Source organism: Rhagoletis pomonella, unplaced genomic scaffold, assembly GCF_013731165.1.
Source record: "Rhagoletis pomonella isolate Grant_MI unplaced genomic scaffold, Rhpom_1.0 Rhpom_scaffold_00001, whole genome shotgun sequence".
NCBI classification, from domain to species: Eukaryota; Metazoa; Arthropoda; class Insecta; order Diptera; family Tephritidae; genus Rhagoletis; species Rhagoletis pomonella.
In genome coordinates, this window is record NW_023458555.1 from 18,880,299 (window position 1) to 18,900,222 (window position 19,924).

General features: G+C 33.8%; 1 protein-coding gene across 1 annotated transcript in view; it reads right to left on the minus strand.

Annotated features, from left to right (window-relative positions):
- The window catches only part of LOC118738477 (Hermansky-Pudlak syndrome 5 protein homolog), a 73,382-nt gene that overhangs the window by 640 nt on the left and 52,818 nt on the right, over positions 1-19,924 (minus strand). The window lies entirely within an intron of this gene.

Below are 19,924 nucleotides of genomic sequence, written 5' to 3' on the forward strand. Positions count from 1 at the left end.
TTTATTTTATTTTATTTTATTTTATTTTATTTTATTTTATTTGAAATTATTTTATTTTATTTAATTTAGGTTATTTTATTTGATTTCGTTTCATTTTATTTTAATTTGTTTCGTTTTACTTAATTTATTTATTTTGTTTTATTTAAGGTTGAAGTTTATCTCCTCTTATTCCCTTGCTAAATCAATTTCCCTGAGGCATCTATTTATCTTCAATATTAAACAGCACTTCCGCTGACGATTAGTTGCTTGTCCTTCCTGTATTGGCTCCTTCGCTTCAGGTTTACTATGTGCAAATGTATGTCTGTATGTATGTATGTTTGTACGATTATTCAGTATTCAGTGGCTACACAGTTAACGAATTTGTAAGTCAATGTCCGGGGAGTTAATAGTTTGTGAAAACACATACGCACATCATTTTGGGCTCGGCGAAAAGCCTAAAAGTACAAATATTAAAAAGTCCAAACCAAGGGGTGCTAAGCTTTTGTTATTCGCTATCGTTCCCTGCCACCGCATGCCACCCCTACCCTGTGTAGCTGTGAAAATTCAGCTTTCAATATTTTCCTTTTAGCTCTGGACTCTGTACACTTTTTTGTATCCTCCTTGAATAATAAATGCCAACATAAGCCTGTCTGTCCGCTGCACACTTCCGGATTGAAACTGTAAATTTTAATTTGAAAAACTCAAATATTGCAAAATATATTGTAGTAAGTAACAAAGCATCAACGACCCTAGCAGTCCGGCTCAAAGCAATAAAAGAGTTTTGTCAGTAGTTGTGTGGCAGGGAGTTTATTCGAAAATGGACAGTGTATTAAAAACCATTTTTTCATAAGCATACAGTGTGCGACATAAAATTTCGCACATGTTGTGAGGTTGCGTTAGAGATAAAGAATTTGGAAGATATATTTACAAAATATATTTAAATGTTAGCATTACTGCTGAGCTAGATCCTTTACGAGGTTGTGAAGAACCTGTTGGATTGCTTTCAGTCGATAACCTGAGACCTTTAAAACTACTTCGGACGGATGATGGAAAGGCTATGTACCACAAGGCTCCGTCGGGCCAACCTTGCTAGTGTGGTTTAAGTGATTTGGTTTAGGTGAATTTTGCAACTGCCGACAAATGCTGCCTGTCCGACATTATGCTATACTATTTATTCTGGTCCTACTTTTCCTTCCAAGCGGATATTCGCGTGAGCAGATGTCAATTGCTCATTGGTATTCGATGCGCGGTTAGAGCAATTGCCAACATTTTTTTTTTGTTTTTATAAGTTTTTTTATTTATATATATTTTTTACTTTTTTGATTTTTTTCACATAATTTATTTTCTTGTTAGTTAATTTAAATTTTTAGAGTTTAATTTTATTAAAAAAGTCTACAACAATTAACTGAAAACAAAGTTAAAAAAATATAGAAGTGACAATTGAATGAATAAAGAAAAATTTAAAGTCTACTAGCTGTGGGACTCGAACCTACGATATCGCGGCTCGTTAGTCCACATTACTACCGTCTATCAACTCTAATCAACTAATCCGAATAAACGTTGCGGTCTGTCTATGCTTTAACCCAGAGTAATCATCGGAACTTGTTTGCTTAGCTTCTAGCAATCAGGCCAGAATTATTCATTTATGATTCTTCTACTTGGGATCCGTATGTGGACAACGAAATCAATTAGAGCAAATTTGAAGAAGAACCTGTTAAATATCGATATGCCCATCTTCTGTCAAGAAATAGTCGGGGCCTCACACAGGGTGGAGTGATCTCCCCCTCATCATGGTACACGAGGTACTCTGCCTTCTAAGTGGCGAGGACTTCATTGCTCTGAGCTATGCGAGTGAATTGTAATCTTAAGCTCTTATACCTACAGTTTTACGCCGACACCGAACGGCGATTGTATTTTAATGAGAAGCTGTTTTTCATGGCAGAAATACACTCGGAGGTTTGCCATTGCCTGCCGAGGGGCGACTGCTGTTAAGAAAAAAATCTTTTTTCTAAATTTTTTTGCGATGCTGCTTTGGCCAGAGCTTGAACCCAGGCGCTGCGGAGTGGAAGCGCGCACTGCTTACCACTACACCACAGCGGCCACTATTTAGAAGACCATAATATCCATTTGGAGCTACCGGAAGCTAATGGGAAGGAAGTTGGACAGCCCAGCTTTGTGAACTTGTGCCTTCACAAACAACTTCGAGTCCTTTATAATAAGCTATTCCCTAATAGTAATAAGATGAAACAATGGACATCCTAAGCCCCGGAACGATAGCTACACTTGGTATACTTTTGGCTCCAAGACTGAACATTATTAGGGTGGAGCGAAAAAATCAATAATTCGATTCTAATAGTGTGGAAAAGTTACGTATCATGATCGGATAATATTTACGTTCGCCGCAAGAGGCTTAAAGTTTCAAAAAATCTCTTATATTATGGTTAAAGTCCAATGTACGTCCGTCCGTCCGTCTGCGTGCACGATAACTCGAGTAAAGATTGTGATATCTTAATCTAACTCGGTACATGTACTTCCTTTGAGCGTAGGTCCGATGAGAATGGGCGAAATCCGGCAATAACCACGCCTACCTCCCATATAACGATACTTTTCAGAAATACGAAAACTGCGATATTTTCGTACATAACTACAGAAGCTTATTCACTCAAAAGCGAAAATAAGAATATTATAAATTTTCGGAAAATGGGCGTAGCCCCGCCCTCTTATGAGGGCATGTGTGTATCTCAGTAACCGCTTCACCAATTTCTCCTAAACTTTGCACAATTTTTGTTCCTGGTAAAGAATATAGAACTGCTTAACATTTTTTAAACCGAACAATAACCACGGTAAATTAGAGAAATACGAAGTCTTCGATAAATCAGTAACTACTAAAGTGATTTTTTTTCAAAATTGATGTTTGCAATAATTCTGTAGCAAAAAATACAGTTATAATAAAGTTTTGCAAAATAGGCGTGGCACCGCCCACTTATGACCACATACATATGTGTATCTCGGTAACCGTTCCATCAATTTGTACCAAACTCGGTATGATTATTGTACTTGCCACATAAAAGCAAGGTGTTTAAAATTCTTGAAATCGAACTCTTTTCATATAACGGTATATTTCAGAAATTCTGAAACTTGATACTTCTAAATTTAAGGACGCTGACTTACTTAAAATTGATACTCACAACAAACCCTTGAAAGGAAGTGACATAGGCATTATACTTCCCACTTATAACTATATAAATTTATCTCATTAAGTCTCACTGAACATACTAGCGGTTATTTTCGGAAAGGTAAAAGAAAAAAACTATATTTAATACTCGCGCCGGTTATTTAATGATGGGCTTCGCCCGAGCTTAGACTTTGTTTGTTCTTTTTTTTCTTCTAGTGTAAGAAAATATTTCTTAGATGTGCGGTATTTTGTGCCAGCCACTGTTTGTTTGCTGGTTTTTTAACCCTTTGGTAGTGGCACATAGATAGCACATGTGTATATGTATGTGTATGTGTACTCATATAAATTCGCATTGTTTACAACACCAAATAACAACAAAAAAACAAAAAATGCAACATATTGGCAGGCCATAAAACATGCTTCCTTCTTTTCCCTTTTTTTTTAAATCACCGCCAGTGACCAACAGCGGCACTGCTGTGCTTAACGGGTTCGGCCTTTTTGTAATAGCGCCACACAGCCTTTAGCCTCGAACTTGGTTAGCTTTGCAATAACTCTGTGGTATATTTTTTTTTTACAATTCACACTTAGATTTGAATAAAACGGGTTTACTTGTATTTATTATTTTACTACAATTTGGGTATTGTTTCCAATATAAAACTTTATTAACACAATTTATGCAATATTGGAAATTGTATACAAAAAAATTAACAAGTTAAATGTTACATATATTGGGCAATGACTACCACGAGTACTATACAAAAGTTGCGTTTGGGTTTTATATAAACAAAACTAACAAAACAAAAAAAAAATATTATTGCATTTATTCACATGTATGTATGTATGTATTTATATCTATACGTTAGTAAGCCTGTCATCCAACCAAACTTTTGTAGACTCTTTTAAACAACAAGCAGAAAAAAACAAAAAGCGAAAGAATCTTTTTAAAAATCATAAACTCCCGTCTGCATATTGCAAACAAAGGCCGTAAAAACGCAATCGTAAAAAAACGCTGAATGCGCATGGAATGAGTCGGGAAAGAGTGCAATCAATCTGTTGGCAGTTAATATTTAGCGCTATTTTACGCTTCGTAAACAGCACTGAAGTTCAATGAATATTTAGTACTGCTGCCAGTGAGTGAGTAGTAAAATGTGAATGGTAGTTAAGTATTTTTTTCTACATACATACATATATACTACATTTTTACAGTAATAAATAGTAATCACTATTAGCTGATATTCTAACAGCAATAACATTTTACTTGTAAATAACCGTTTTATTGAGTTAATTCTTCTGATAGTTTAAGACAATGGGGTATGTATTTTTTTTTTTCTTCTGAGCAGAAAGCATCGAAAACCTAACCTCGAAAACCATCCGTGTGAGACTTTAAACAAGTAAGCATTCTACTGTCTTATATATTCATTTATTGTACTTGAATGGTTTAGCCTAACAAAGTGATATTTGAATAAGAATATTTTTTAAGCAAAAAAACAAAAAATTAAGACTACCATTAAATTATTCAAGAACCAATCAGCGGATATAACAGAAATTTGTATGGGACCACCTCTGAAGTCCCACTTTATTATTATGGAAATCTGTTAACGTGGTCCAAAGTTTTGCGATAGCATAAGAGCTTGTCAGACGTGGCAATATTTCCAACTTTTCCACGCAATTCGCTGCCAAATTGAGCAATATAAATTTTATTTCGATGGGTGAGCAGCCAAAAAGACTTTTCTGTCACATTTCGGAAATCAGTTTCAGAAATAAAATTTGCAAGATGTGAGCGCAAATCGATTTCGGAAATATATTTCAACTTGCTCGTGCTGCATTAACAATCTGCAATTCGCTTTTCGGAAATAAAAAACCTCTTTCGAAAGACACTTTACATGCAAGGTGTGACTGTTCACATGCAACTGCCTTCTGAAATTTCTCTCTTTGATAGTCTTTTCGAAATATATTGCATTGCCACGTCTGATAGGCTCTGTACAAACAAAAATAAAATAAAAATAAAAATATTTGAAGCCGGTTAAAAATCCGTTATAACTTTATACTAAAATGGCAATTTTATACAAAATAAAAGCAAAAAAAGTGTGGTGAATTGATTGATATTTTTGTTCAATTAAGCAATGTGTTTTTCTTATGACTTTTGTTTATATTGTTTTTGTTGTAGGTTCATATGAAAATATAGCACCCACTAGACAAAAAAGGGGAAAAATCTGGGCAATTGACCGGTGACAGGTAATAAGATCAACGGACATGACACCCTTTTTAAAAGGGAAATAAAATCCATTGACATTATTGCTCTTTCAAATATTAAATTTGCGACCACGTCACGCTACGCACTAGGGTGGGAAATAAAGTCAATTGACCTTATTTCCGTTGATCTTGTTACCAGTCAGCAATTGACCAACTATTTTAATAAATATAAGCAGACAAGAATGTACCACTGTGCGGCACACGGCGATATATGGTTCCCATTTCGTGCACATAAATCCCTGGGTTTTATTACCTTGAGTTGGCTAAAATGATATTTCAGCTATCAAAATATGTCCAAGACAGGTGTCGGTAAGTAAAAATGTAATGCTCAAGAATGCTAAAACCATGGGGGTGAACGATTTTAATTTTGTAAAATCTGTTTTTCTCCAACGGGTGAGTTCTATATATATTAAAAAATTTTTAATATATAAAACTGATTATTATTTATTGAAATATTCAAGTGAATTTAAAAAAAAAACGTTTAAAGACAGAAGTCATAAGCCATTTTCTCCATGTTTCACCAATAAAAAAATGCATGCTTATTTCAAGATAATTATAGTTCCAACTCTTTTACCAAATACTGAATCCGGTCGCGTCCGACATATTGTTTAATACGCGATTTTGTACACCAATAATATTGAAAGTTTTTCTGCCGATGATTTTTTTAAATTAAATTTTTTAAACTCATTTTGTGTAAGATACACGTAAACATAAAGCAAAATAAATCAAAGTTTTTATATGTCAAAATTAAAACAAATAAAAATCTGTGAAAAATTCTCGTTTGCTCTTTTTTTAATACCTTGCTGCATTTTTTCTCACTTTTTTCGGTTTTGCCGCCGTAGCCGTGTGCTTAGATGCCTGGTTCAATTTTTGGATCCAGCAACGTCAACATCTCGCCCCTCGGCAGACAATGGCAACCCTCCGAGTGTACTTCCCTGGCAACCCTCCGAGTGGAGCTTCCTTCGAACTACAAAACTTCGAAAAACTTAATGCCGGATTTCTACTAGGCATTAAATGGCTAAGATAACAAATAACAAAGTCGGGCATTAAAAAATAATCGTGTCATTTCATTGAAAAAATTGTCATTAAGTTCATTTCCACATGGCATTTTTTAAATGGCATAAGTTTTTTGTCATTACAATGCCTAGTGGAAATTCGGCATAAGTTTTATTCAGAGGTCAAGATTTGGATGAAATGAAAAAAAAAACGGTTTGTTCGACCAAAAAATCCGGGTTTTCACCCTAGTTGGTATAGAGTGAATTGTAATGACTGATGCGAGAGTTTCGGCTGTTTTGTTGTTGATAAAATTTTGCAGTTTAACATTTGGCATCGGTGCAATTGCATTTCGCCTGAATACCCCTAGTGTTTCGGATGTAACTACGCTGCACTATGGGTAATTTGGCCAATTTTTGTGACCATATATATTTGAATTGATAGGCGGACGATTTACCACATTTTTGCAAAAATAAATCTTAACTCTTGTCGTCCGATGGAGAAAGGATAACTCTTTATTTGTGGTTTTATTAAAAAAAAAATGTATGCAGTTTTTTTCTAAATATTTGTATCAAAGAAAAAATTCCACTTAGTTACAAAACTACAGTGCACTGCAGTGGCTAATTTTAAAAAAAAAGTTTGCCAAATTATTTTAATTTCAACCTGAGGCGATTTTCTAATTATACGTATAACTGTAAAGCCGAAATATACGTAGCGTATGTAAATGCATTAAAATGCTGCTAATAAATATCTCACTGAGAATTTTCACACGTGCTCAATCTTACGACAATTTTTATTTCTTTTCCCCCGAGTTAACTGCACGAATTAGTTTTTTCCCCCACATTGTTCAGTGTAAAATGTTGATTGGAAGATAATAACTTGAAAATGTACTTTAATATTTTGCCAAACTAAATTGTAACTCTAACTTACTCAAGAAATGTTGTTGAAATTCACCTACTTACACCTACTTACCAGTTTTTACCCCTTCAAATGGAAACTTTAAATTAGAATTGGGAAAAATATGTAGCATGTGGTAAAGTAAACAGAATCAGCTAGCAAAGAAATTTTTAAGTGACGGCGAGAAAGTTTGAAAAGCAAGTGCGTTGATAAATCAAAATTGGGTGAGTAGAAAAGAAAGTTAAGGAAATGTAACACGCATACATAATACACATGTATATGAAAGTAAATTGTAATTGCAAACATTTTTATCATAAAATTGCGAGACCTTTTGAAGTCTCAAGCTATGAGATATTTAGGAACATTTTCAGCTATATTATATTATAGAAGAAAAACCTCTAACCGAGCTTCTCAAAGAGTTGAGCATTGACCAGGAATACGTTCCATAGAATTTCCTTTGACGAACTTTCGAAATCTGGTCTATATGTGTGTATAGGACTGACCAGGGCCCTTACTCTGTATTTCGAATCGAAAAGAATGTCTATTCGAACGCCTAACACTCTTATAGTACCAATCGTTCGAATTCGAACAAATTTACTATCGATTCGAACTACAGAGTATCAGGCTAACCTAATATTCGCGACTTGCGTTTTGGTACGCATGCCGTCGAATTTGTTTTTTTGCGTCGCCCGAAATTGACTTGCATGCGTTTGCATTTGATTTCATTGAGCGAAACGTCAAATCAAAATGTCACGCAGAACAAAAATTGGAAATTGAGTTAGCTTCATACGCACGCCGTTCAATTTCGGTTGATCTCATACAAGTTGCATGTGCATGAGAAATTTTTGACAATAAATTGGCGGCGTGCGTGAATATTAGGTTAGCCTGTAAGGCGCCAGTAGTGGTATTATGACAATCCCTACGCTTACCCCCTAATTCTGTGCACTTGACAAATAATCAACCTCGACTATTTGTCAATAAATTTGCGCTTAAAATTATGCCGCTAAGATTTGTCTGTATTCGATAAATTTATTGTGCATTTTAAAGCGCCTAAATTTAAATTTTTGCAGCATAGTTCAGGCGCAAATTTGCACAGAATTGGGGGGTAAATTTTCGTCGCTAAAACTCTCTAAAGAAGTTGGGCCTATAACATCGAAAAGCAACAGATTAAATGCGCAATCAGCCAAATCGGGCAGTATGAGTGCCATGTAACTAGATGTTGTGTGTTGTTAGGCGCCCCTGCTATTCTTTTGGAGATTTTTGGTGATCAAAATTCTTCTTCTTATTTTGCGCTGTAACCGCCTAAGCGATTTTGGCCGAGTTCAACAAAGTACGGCAGTCGTTTGCTTGGTCTTTCCATCGCAGTGGGGGCCTCCCTCTTCCTCTGCTACAACTAACGTGTTCCGAGTTGAATACTTTCAGAGCTCGAGCATCGGTTTCCATTCGAACGACATGGCCAAGCCAACGGAGCCGCTGTATTTTAATTCTCTGCACTATGTCCATATCGTTGTTATGCTCATACAGCTCATCGTTCCATTGTCTACGGTAATCGCCGTCACCAACGCGTAACGGCCCGTAACTCATTATGTCATTTCATTATATATATCATATCATTATATATGTACATTTAAGTGGTCCTTAAAATCAAATGAACGGTTTTTTGCAGTCTCACTTCTCAATCGTTATTTCCACGGTCACATACATACATATATGACATAAATTTTGCGCCCGATTGAAGAGGGTTAAGGCGTGTCACAGAGAGCTCATAGGGTCATCTGAACTTTGACCCTTGTACGAAACGAATTAACCGACTTTAATCTGGACCAAAATTTATATGTGATATCTTCGCTATGGTAGTATTTATTTTGGGTATTAAATAAAAACAAAAATTAATTTATCTGAACTTTGCCACCTGTGCGACATGCCTGAACCGTCTCCAATCGGGACCTAAATTTATATGTGTTATCTTCAACTATAGTAGCATCGAAGTAGTAAAAATTTGCTTCCTACTTTTAAGGACCACCGTAATGTATATACGTAAATTTGTGTTTGTATACATATGTATGTATGTGAACATCCAATATTTTAATTCATTTCTGCATCTAAAAGCATACCCAGCCAGCAACGAAGCCAAGCTTTGCGAAGAGTTAGTTGTATTTACACATATGTAAATATGTATGAACATTTTTCGTATCTGGGAAAGGTCGAAAACTACGTCGATTTTTGAAAACTTTCATAATATTTGGAACAGTATGCCAAATGCACGTACACGTATGGGTCAGCCTTACAAATTTTTCTTATTTATTATGTATACTAGTATCGCCCAGTTGTCGAAATTCGACATGTTTTTTCATACATTTTTAAAGTTTACATGTCACCAATACTCACTCCTTTATGCGAATTACTATTTTGAAGTCCACCAGAATAATTTATAGCGAATTTACAGAAAAACTTAAAATCGAATTATGAACGTCAATACCGGATTGATTAGTACTAATTCTACCAAGTTTCCTCCAAAGTTCTTCAGTAGCTTTTGAAATTAGACCGAAAAAGGAACCTCGATTTTCATTTAAAAAAAATATGCATATGTATTTGTATGTATAGATGAGACGTTCTTCGCTGACTAATATGTCAAACATAAACCAATTCAGACTGTAAATAAGTTTTTCGATTATATTTGTCTGAGAGCCTCTTGGAGGTTAAAAACTAAATTGCCCACATCTCTTTCTTTTTTTCATCAGAATCGTTAACGATTCAGAAAGTATCTTGAAAGTTTGCAACAAAAGATAATATTTCTTTCTCTAACGGCGGTTTCCCACGGGTTTTTGTGAAAACTGGGCCAAAGCCCAATATTTTTTCATCTTACGACTGGGCTATCAAGTTTCACCAAATTTAATGTTACTAATATGTGTTCTAAAAGTAAAACAAATCTGATCATAAATATGATTTTTTATGAGAGCTCTCAATCCCTGCGCCAAATATCGTAAGACAAACACGTCGATCCTTCTAAAAACTTTTGCACAAAACAAAAATCATTCAATGCGATTTTAAAATCTGGAAGTAAATGGTTCCCAATTGAATGAATTTTACGATTTTATATGTGTATAAATGTAGGTGTATAAATTTCCATTACCTTATATTAAGTGGTTCCAGAGATAAGCGATAGGAGAATTTCAGTTTGTATGGGAAGTGCCTCGCCCACTTTCCCAGTACCTACCATTTTTCACCGTAAGTAGGGTATTTACAATCTATGCATCGGTGCTAAGTATAGTGGTTTTCACATTTTAGTCTATATGTCAGATGCTACGCCCTCTAGGTATCGGGATTAGCATTTCTGGATGGAACGATGCCTTCAAAAAAGGGATTGCAAAATTTTCTTGTGGCGTATTTTTATATAGATGTGCCAAAGCTGTATCCGAGTGTTCTGGCGGGCTTGCTGTTACTTACATAAGTATGTAGTAGGTCCCAGTGTGTACTAGGTTTCATACCCGGTACACCAGGAAAAAATCAGAAAGCGTATCTATCCGTTTCACAAGCATTCCTTCCACACTTTAATTGAAAAAAGAATTCAAAACCCAAAAGTCATTGAAAATGCCCGAGATATTTATATAATTTTTATCCGCAAATCTTTTCGTTTTCGAGCTCGTTTACGAATATTATGCTGACTGGGTATTTGCACACGCAAACATCTTACTAACTTACTCTCTCTCTCCCCAATGGTGATAACATGTTCTGTCAAGTTCAGTGGCTAAGCAATTAATTAATCTTTCTATTTACACAAAAGGTTTAGTGTTTTAATGCTTTTGTGTTTATTTTGTTTATGATAATTTAAAGAAGTATGTAAAATGTAATTAGAAACATATAAATACGGGTAATTTATTGACTGTAAAAGTACAAGAGAGAAAGCTTTCGGAAAGAGCTTGTATTCCATAATTTAAAGATGTGTTATGTACATACGCACATATATACATATTGAAGCAATTTTGGTGTAACGGAGTGTATTCAACGCCATTAGGTAAGCAGAAATGTGAAATATGGTCAGGATTGGCCAACTGACATGCCTCCTACCGTTGTGGGTGGAATTGTTAAAATGTGTCCCATTTTGATGAAATTTGGTGTCCATATGGGTGTTTCCATGAGATCGGAGGTGACATTCGCACGACTTTAGTGTTAAATAAACCATACGGAAATGGAAGTCTCTAATACCGTAGTGTAGCGTTAATATCGTCCTTTAGTTGACAAAAAAAAAAATGAGGTGCGCGTGTCGTCAAAATTGATTAAAAAGAGGTCATAACGGACGTGACAAAGACAGAAATGATTTCAGAGTATATGTAAAAATAAGTAAAACCCTGCGAATCCTGTAAGGTTTTCCTTTCTTAAACATTCTTTATATAAAGTTGAACTACGGACCATTACAACCAATTCATAATTAATCAGAAGAAATTGGTTGTTGGTTTTAATTTTAATTAAAATATGAAAACGGACGTGACATATCGGGCGTGACAGATTTTTCCTCCATACAATATTTTTACTAAATAATAACTAGCAGGTACTCGGCGTGCTTCACTGCGCCTTAAAAGTATTTTTGTGTTCTTTGATACTCGTATTGTAGTATTTCGTTTATTTTACCAATTTAATTTAATAAAACTTTTCCAAAAGGTGGCAACCCTCCCGGAAGTAAACTTTCCTAACCCTCTTCAGTTTGATACCTACATTGCTAATTTTCATTTTATCTTAATTATTAATTATTACAATTAAGTTACATTAAAATTTTCAAACAGGTGGCAGCCTTGCACAAAAATATTTTTAACTGTAAGCCTTCTTAAACCTCTTTATTTCATCAGCCATATTGCAATATTTATTTTATCTCATCATTTTACTTAAACTGCAAATTTCAAACAAGTGGCAACACACAAAGATTTTTCCTTTCTATATTTCAAGTTAGACCTCTAGCAATACACCGGTGAAAACTGTATTCAATTCCATGCATTAGTTTCCGAGTGATGCGCGAACAAACATACATACAGACAGACAGCCAAAAATTCTAAAAATTGTTTATTTGGCTTCTGTTGTTCTAATACCAACAATGTACAGACATCTACCTGTTACAATTTAATTATACGTATCAGCGTCCGCGGAAAACATTTTAGCCCCCTTTCAATTAGAGTATTTATGATAGGTGCTCAACAAAATATAACTAAACTTAACACTTTCATTTTTGCTATTTTTGCTCCTTGTAACAGGAATACAATTTAGCAATTTTATCACAAAAACGCGTGCCGCTGGCATGCCTTAAGCCAAATCGGGTTAATCAATTTCATTTTGGTTGTGGCCTTAGTGCAAACACGGATGCACTAATTAATTCCGCTGCGAAAATATTTAGCAGCGTGAAGTATATCTGTTACATATGTATGTATGTATATGTACATATGTATGTATATGTACTCTGCAGGAAAAATCAACTGATAAAAAATAACCCACTTGTAGTTAGCTTTTTTGTGGGATTTCTATAAAATATTTAACTTGTAGTTAGTGACTAGTGGAGTGATGCAGATGCAACCGGGAGGTTGTTTCCTTTAAAAAAGTTGTTATTTAAATATCCTCATAAAATTTTTACTTTGAATTAGGGTCGACCGATTAATCGGCATCGGCATCGGCTAGTATCGGCCAAAAGAATCGGCATCGGCCAAAAATTTGGGAATCGGTCGGACCCTACTTTTAATACACTTACATTCTGCAATTCACAACTACTTTTTCGAGTTGAGGGCAAATAAAAGGAAGATCGAAAGTTTATACTATCATTTTGAAGTTATGCCTGTCGGAATTTGAATATGGGACCGCCTACAGCAGAGTATGTAAACAAATATGAAATGTAATAAAATAAAGTAAATAAATAAAAAAAGTAAAAATAACAAAAAAAAATATTTTGTTTTTCTTATTGATATTTTATGTCTAAAAGTAGTTAGTTACAAGTTAGTTGGCATTTAATGCAGAGGTAACCACCCTTGACTATTTCCCGGATATCGCCATAGAAATATAGTTTGCTTTCCTCAAAGAAAATATACAGATAATAATGAGCTTTAGTTCCTTCCTAATCAACTTCAAGTTAACTTATAGTTAGATACATTATCCTCAGGGTATGCATACAGGTACGTGCATATGTACATACATATATACCCTGCAGGAAACAGGGCTAGTTTATAGCTAACTTACAACTACTCAGCAGTCAACCAGTTGTACCTTTTTATTACTTATTTACATCGGCCGTAACTAACTACTTTTGAAGCGCGATGGCCGCAAAAGGTAAGCACTGGTTTCCTATGCATTAGACGTCAGCTAACTTTTAGCTAACTACATTTGGACATAAAATACAAATAAAAAAGATTTTTATTTTTTTTACATTTTTGTTTATTTACTTTATTTAACATTATGTACATATTTGCTTATTTTTTACATGTTCTCTTTCAGGTGGTCGCATATTTGAATTCCATCAGACATAAAATTAAATTGATAATAAAAAACTCAGTGCGTGTTGTCCCTACGCGCGGAAGAAGTGAAACTTAATAGAGGAAATGTCAGAAAGAAGGAAATGTGCGATATACAATGTTACAATGTTACATTATACATACACATGTACATATTTTCTAATATACAAAACACATATTTATTTAAATTTTTTTAACGACTTTTAATTTTTTCCGACTTCTAAAAAAGGAGGAGGTTATTAGTTCGTCGTAATATACCGTATAGGTCATATCTATAGGTCGCCATTTCAAAGTGATATTGTGTGCAACTTATATTTATTTATTTATTTTTGAGAATTTTCAATTGAAATAGAGTTCTTTCTCTAACAAACCCCATTTAAACCCAAGTTTAACAATTTGTAGAAAACTTCAAAAAAGTGCAACAAATTTTCACTTAAATTTCAAACTTTTTTCTCAGAAGTGTTTGAATTTTTCTGAATACACAGTTTTATAGCCCAATCAATTTTAGTCTGATAATGTGCAAGTTTCAAGTGACTGAAAGTTACCGTTGATTTTTTAGAATTTTTTTCTCCAAAGGTGTTGCGGTTTTCATCCATATACAAATAAACTGAGTTTATTCATTATATGGAAGCCAATGCGACAAAAAAAAATCTAAAAAATTAACGGTAATTCGTAGCCACATTATCAGACTAAAATTGCAGTGGCTAAAAAACTGTGTACTCGAAAAAATTCTAACACATCCGAGAAAAAAGTTTGAAACTTAGGTGAAAATTTGCCGCACTTTTTTGAAGAATTCTACAAATTGTTAAACTTGGGTTTATATGGGGTTTGTTAGACAAAGAACTATATTTTAATTGAAAATTCTTAAAAATAAATAAATAAACATAAGTGGCACACAATATCACTTTTAAATGGCGGGCTATAGATATGACCGATACTGTATATCTTTTTATTTTTTTTTTTTATGTATATTACCGCATAACTTTGGACTGCGTCAACTGATTTCGGAAAGGTAGTGCCTCAGAGGTGGTCCCATACTAATGTGGTTTAGATCCGATCATTGGATCATGAAATATATATATATATATGTATATACATATATTTATAATTTTATATGAGAATTGAAGTCGGTTTTATTTTTTGTTTAAAAATTATTAGTTTTTTATAATCAACCTGCAAAGTTTAATTATTATTTGTGGCTGAGAAAATATCCATATTTACAATATTAACTAGTAGATTGTGGTAACTAAAGTAAGATATGAAATGTTTTATTTCAATATTATTAACATCTCTGGAAAAAACACATTAATGGTGGCCGCTCCTTTGGTTGTTGGACAATTTCTACCATTAACCATTTCCTGTGAAAATTTTTCTTTAAAAAATTTTGTCAATTCAATAGATTTGGCCAGCGAAAATTTGACGTTGAAATCTCCTGCGATCATAACAGTCTACTTATCTTTACCTTCAGTTTCATCAACATTTTTTCAAAAAATATTTCTAGATCATGAAGATACATTTCTGCATCAAAAATAAAATTTTGAAAAAATGTCACTTATGTTTTTTTTTTTGATGGTTAAGGATCTATATGTACAAACATATTTCCTTAAGCAGGGATTACATGATTTGTACATTTTTACAGATTTATAAATTTTGACGGTAACAAACTGGTGAGACTATTATAGTCCGAAATATACATTTTTACGTAACGATTTGCTCGTTCACGACTGTTACTTTTCGATAAATGTTAACTATATAAATATTGATAACTCAATAAATATCGATGCTTGATAAATTTTATTAATAACATTTGAAAATCGTTTAAAATGGGAAAGTGAAAAACTTAAATTTTCACTAAATTTTAATTATTGGTTTTCACTTCAACATTTCTTGGAACAAGAGCACTTTAAACAAATTCTAATTTTTCAGGAAATAGCTATGATCCAATATTTTTCGCGTAAAATCCTGTGAAACAACTTTTTCTTCTGGTAAAATCATGACAAGTGTCAAGTGATCACTGGTTGACGTTTTTACAGGAAAAATGCTTTTTTGGTTTCCGTACTTTTTGTTGTTACTCACTTTTTACTCTCACTTCAGAGAGTAATTTTTGTGTTTGACATTTTTACATGATTTTACACGAAAAGTATTGGATCAGAGCTATTATTATTCCTGTAACTTCCTGCAAGTTCGTGTAAAAACCCGTAAGTTCATGGAGTACTGGATCAGAGCTAATGTTAAAACTTAACAAGCATTTCTGTAGTGTTTTTAAAAGTAACTTAAAGTAAGCTTGCTATATTTAGTACAGTTTTCTAATATAGGTTATAAAATTAATCAGTCTTTCAAACACATTTTTGCATAACAAACATTTGTGTTTAAAGGACAGATAAATTTTAAAATCTAGTTACATAAAAAAAAGCCCTAAGTGTTAAATAAGCGTTTTTGGCATTAAGATTATTTTAAGTTTTTGTAAATTTACCTTTTATAAGTGTTGAGAGCGAATTTTTATAAATCACTTAACTTCAAAAGTTTAATTTCATATCATTTCAAATGCAGGCAAAGCTCTTTCCCGCCCACGTCGGGTGGTTGTGTGTCTAAAACGGCATTCACAGTCCGTATAGCCTTCTGGTCACTCGACCAGCTTTGGCTTTGTCCACCGGAGGATGCAGCGTAAACTGTCGGCTAAAGTAGCTCGCTCATCGCTCCGGGTCCGAAGAGGCGCGGTCGCCGAAAGATATTTCGACTCTGCCGTCGCGCTTCGTCGGATGGACAGTGACCTTACGGTTAACCAAAGCTTGCTCACACCAGAGGCGAAGTTACAGGTCTTCGGATGCTCTTCCCACTTCTTTTGCTTGGAGGTAAGTCGTATGCATTGATTTATGGGAAAAAATGGTGCGATACTTATGTACGCACATCTCGTTAAAAGCATTTTTCATATTTTCCTTATTAATTCTTATTGTAAATTATATAGTGTACTTACACTTTAGCACAATTAAAACATGTTTACTGTCGAATAATTGAATATTAAGAAAATTTGCTCTTCTGGCATTTTCTTTCAATATCCAATTCGGCTTTGTTTACTGGTACACAAATGCCACCACCGCCAGGACGGCGCAATCTTATATTCTATCTTTCTTAAATGTAGTATGCCTTAAGTTTTTCCCTTACCGGTGTTTATGTCTTCAAATTGCACACAAATGACTAGCTAATCTGTTCCAGCCGCTCTTCGATGCGTCAGATTTCCGTTTCCTCTACTTTAAGAATATTCCTACACTTTCGACACACTTTTTTGAAAATTCGCCTAAATTAATGCACTTATGTATATTTTTCTTAACTTTTACTTATAACTTCTATCGCCAGCCAACTACAAGAGTTTGCAAAATTTCCACCTAAGCAAGCACATTCTCTCATTCACTAGCATTTTACACTGATCGCAAATGAAAATGCCAATTCCACACGCAAATACACGAATTGCTTTGCATAAAAGAATTTTTCTCAACAAACGCTAAAGTCCAACTAATTTAGCAATATTGAAAATTTTCAATCCAACGCTTGCACTAATTTATCTAACTAGCCGGTGTTGCCATATCCTCTTGCTCACTGAACAGCTGTTATGTCTACTTCGCATATGTGCACATACACACAGGAAATTCCGGTGGTAAAGGAAATGAAAATAATTACATCCATACAAACATAGATATGTAAAGTACTCTCCTTTTGGCAATTTTTATGCTCCTTCTTTATTTTCTCTCGCCATCACCTTCCATATTCGCATATGTGCTAACTTGTCATAATTTCTGCTTTTTGGCGCATTTTTTACAGCTTCCGTTTTCGTTATTGTTGTTGTTTGCTATTTGCTATGTAAATATATTTCCACTTCCTTCTAGTTGTACAGAAAAAGTGCCAACCGGAGTTAGATATTTGGGAGGCAGTAGCAGCGTTCAGTGTAAATTTTATGTTTTAACCAAAGTGCTTAGTTTTGTGAATACACTTCAATATTCGCGTATAGCCATTCTATGGTTAAAGAATGTAATTTCGCAGCTAAAAAACAAATGCAGCCGTTGGTCGCTTCTAGGCTCTTCAGTGAAAAGATATAAAGATTACGAAAGAAGCGTTTAATTCAAAACCTCTTTAATAAAGTGGTGATGTGGGAAGAATGGGTATAGTGCATAACATAAAATGTGCCAGGCAGGATTGCTTCTTTGGATTCTTCGACTAATATCTACATATACATATGTATGTTATCAGATTAAAACGCATCAAACCCAGCCATGACCGCTTGTGAATCATTTATTAAACAAAGAAATTATGCACTTCAATACGTACTTAGGTAAGTGAATTAATTTATTACTTGAATATAAATAATGTATACAAAGATTGAATATGTATTTATTTTAATGTACTGCATATATGGAACAGTTTTTAATTAAATAAAGCATTTTACTATGCGTAGTACGCAAACAATTTATATAAAAAATGCACGTAAACTTATAATATTTAATTTTATTAAAATAACAAGGCATATATGTATGTCTGTACAAATATTTAATATTTAGCGTTCAGTTACCCAATTTGCTTTAAAATTCGAAAGAAAAATAGTCTTACCAAAGCGCATTAACTTAGATTTAATAGGGGCTTTACCAAAATATAAATTGTTGCTGTAAATTTTACAGTGATGTACCTAATGTGATGAGATTTATAGATTGACATATGGAGTATATGGTACATATGTACGTATGTGTATATATAAATATTTTAATCGACCACAGTAGCTGATCCGAATGGGTCGCAGTTCTAATAATAAAGCTAACAAACTTATAGCTTTTCTTCTCGGAAATTTTCACATATCGATAGTTCTCTGCGATAACGAAACAACTAAAAAAAAAACCATACTATTACTGAACGTGGCACATGTCTGTAATCCTTGTATAATACATGACTTGTCCTTAACCAGCCTTTATGAATGCTTTCTAAAGGTTTAGTAAGCACTACACTTGGCTTAGACAAGGATTAGAGACATGTGCCACTATTCAGTAGAAAGAGTTTGTTTTTTTTTTTTTGAGTTTTCAATTTTGTCGTTATTGCAGAGGACCATTAATGTGTAAGTTTTATGGTGTTTTCGTACGCATACAAATACGTGTCACTTTATTATTAAAGGAATGATTTATACAGTGAATACAATGTCGTATATGCGGAATATATATGTATACTACATACTTGAACACACATATTATAGCTGATATAGTTTATGTACATATGCATGTATACGTTTTTAGATTAATATAATACTTTATGTAACTCTGCAACACAGGAGCTCCAACAATGAATGCTGCAACATTGCATATAGTCGGCAAAAGCCTTTAGCCACTTTTTGTTTAATCTATCGCAAAGACCATACGAGGTCTCATAACATTTAAATTCGTTATAATTTACTTTTTCAAACATGTGTATACTTTTATATAGTTGTATATATAAATATTTTACTGCATTTATATAACTTTGTTTTGAGATTCTATTTTACCACTTTTTTGTAAGTCATTTTTATTAAACAAATATGGCAGACAAAATTTTATGCATTTTTGAGTTTGAATTAGGTTTGATTTTTTGATGCTACTACTCAAGTCAAGTTGGCATATTCGAATTTTAATATCGTCAGTTACCACCCACACTTGGTGCTAATTATTATCCAAATAGTTAAAGTTACAATTATTTACCAAGAATTTTTCCCACATTTATCTTTTATATATTCACGATCTTAGCCTTTCAGCATGCAACGGGTGTAGAATTCGCGATCGATAGCATCGTTCGCTATAAAATTGGACCACTTGAAAATCATTGCAAGAATTTCATGCGCCTGTAAATATTCCAATGCAATGCTTAGAAAACAGTTCCATGTGTAGAAGAAGTGCTGGTTGACATTGTCCACCGTTGTCACACATTCACAATTTACACAGCATAAACGTCCTTGTTGCAAGTCTACAAATTGTTCAAAACAACGCGTCCATGCCGCTAAACTCAGACATTTTCCAACCTCCATTAATAATTCTGGTTGTCGATAGCTTAAAATAATCGGCACAACTTTTTCAATATTATTCTCAGCTATATAGAATTTCGCCAATACATCCAGTAGTGCTGGTACCTGCATTAG